This window comes from Callithrix jacchus, chromosome 19 (genome assembly GCF_049354715.1).
Source record: "Callithrix jacchus isolate 240 chromosome 19, calJac240_pri, whole genome shotgun sequence".
NCBI classification, from domain to species: Eukaryota; Metazoa; Chordata; class Mammalia; order Primates; family Cebidae; genus Callithrix; species Callithrix jacchus.
Genome location: NC_133520.1, coordinates 6,385,668 through 6,388,018, shown reverse-complemented (window position 1 = coordinate 6,388,018; position 2,351 = coordinate 6,385,668). Strand labels below are relative to the sequence as shown.

General features: G+C 41.6%; 1 pseudogene; it reads right to left on the bottom strand.

Annotated features, from left to right (window-relative positions):
- Positions 1-325: 325 nt before the first annotated feature.
- On the bottom strand, positions 326-1,686 carry LOC100413403 (glutamyl-tRNA(Gln) amidotransferase subunit A, mitochondrial pseudogene; annotated as a pseudogene).
- Between the last annotated feature and the right edge of the window lie 665 nt (positions 1,687-2,351).

The window sequence follows — 2,351 nt, the reverse complement described above, 5'->3', positions numbered from 1 at the left end:
ATCCAATAAACTGCAGTTCTATTGGCAACCCTTGGTCTGAGAGCGCAACAGGGATACTCACTGCTGGTGAATCTGCTATGTTTGCAGCCTGTGTCAAACTATCATCCTGGGCACTTCTGGATCTGTTTTCTTTGATGAACTCCAAGTATGGCACTGCCTTACTCAAGATGGTGGGAGTTAGCAAGACATCTACTCCAGAGTTAAAAGCATTCACAAAATCATTAGCAATGAGGCTTCTCACCTTGTATGCCTTGATGAAATAATTTTCATAGTTTTCTTTTTTTTTTTTCTTTTTCTGAGACAGAGTTTCGCTCTTGTTACCCAGGCTGGAGTGCAATGGCATGATCTCGGCTCACTGCAACCTCCGCCTCCTGGGTGCAGGCAATTCTCCTGCCTCAGCCTCCTGAGTAGCTGGGATTACAGGCACGCGCCACCATGCCCAGCTAATTTTTTTGTATTTTTAGTAGAGACGGGGTTTCACCATGTTGACCAGGATGGCCATAGTTTTGTTTTAACAAGAAAAAGTTTCCCGAGAGACTTCTTCCTCTCACCACATCATTGAACCCTTGTCTAGTTGCAGCATACCTAGCTTCAGTGGACACATCAATGTCACATTTGTGACCATACTGCAGCCTATCACATCTTGCCATATTTGAAGCCACTTTCCATGTGTACAAGACATGGTAGCAGACAACTGAATAACTGGTGTGAGGAAGGGATGCTTCAATTACTTTGGCCCTTACAGACTCAAAGAAGTCAGCAGCTGTGGACCAAAGAGATTATACTTCACTGGATAATTCTGGTACAAAATATTCCTTTGGAATTCTTATACATAGTTTATTCACATCTGTCAAACTGGCAAGCATGAATGGTTTAACAGGATCTTGTAAGGTGGTAGAATCCTTGGAGTCACATCCAGCCAGTACACCCAACACAATTGCTGTATCATCCACACATCTGGTTAAGATTCCTGGCACATTCATCAAATTCACCAGGGGAATGAGACCAAGACAGGAAACTAAGCGATATCTTGGTTTGAAACCAACAGGTATAATTTTCCTCAGATCTAGATTCCCATATTCCTATTATGGTTCATGTCACATTACATTATAACTATTTGTTAAGGTATCTGTCTTTTGCTCCTGAAGGCAGACACTGTCTTATTCAACACTCAATAAATGTCTTCTAAATTGAATTATCATAAAAAATAATGGTTTTCCTTAAAACACACATATACACACACACACTCTCTCTCTCTCACACACACACACACAGAGAGAGAGAGAGATAAACTTAGGAGGAGCTATCAGAGAAGGTTACAGTTTTAGCTCTTGCCTTTTCATGGATTACAACCTAAGACAGATAATAAAGAAAGACATGGATGGTCACAGTGAACGTCCACAGATACACCTGAAAAGGAGGCAGTCAATGAACAGGTAAGATTGTAAATAAACAAGGACCTTTGCCTGCAGTAGTTGAAAGAAAAACCCCAGTACAAAAAAGAAATTACATTGGCTTATAAACATAGAAAATTCAAGAAATGTATCTGACTAAAGGCACAGATAAATCCAGGGTTTCAGATTATATCACTTGGATGTCAGATGCCCATTTGAAGCCTAACATGTCAAAAACCTGAGCTCCTTCTAATCGTCCTCCAAAATCTACTCCCCACTGTGCCTTCTGCATCTCAGGAAATGGCAGCTCCACTGCTTCAGTTATTCAAGCCAGGAATCCTAGAGTCAGCCTTGATCTCTCTTTTTCTCTGACCCTTCACATCTAATCCTTCATCATATTGTAGGCTCCACCTTCAAAATACAACCTGAATGTAATCTTCTTACTACATCTCCTAAACCAAATCATCCCTCACCTAAATAATTATAATAGCCTTTGGTTTCCTAGGGTCGATTTTCAACATAGACAAGAAAGACAGTTTAAAGTAAATCAAATCATGTCTCCTCTTTGCAAAATCCTTCACTGCCTTCTCATCTCACTCCACATAACAGTCAAAATCCTTACAAGGCCTCCAAGGCCCCATGCTACAGGCTTCCCTCCCCGTTCATCATCACCTTCACGTCTTCCCTCTGCCACTCACTCTGCCCCAGCCACACTGTTTTCCTTGCTCTTATCTAACTCAAACACATTCTGAGGCCTTTGCATGTGTTCTTCCCTTTGCCCAAATATGCACTTCCTGCAGATGTCTGCTTAGCTCACTCTCTCATATCCTTCAGACCTTTCCATAACGTCACTTTCTCAGAGAGGCCTTCCCAAGCTGTTCTTTCAAAACCACAACAATCCCACCCCATAATTCTCTATTGTCCTTCCTCATGGTTTATCTACACAGCACTCATCAA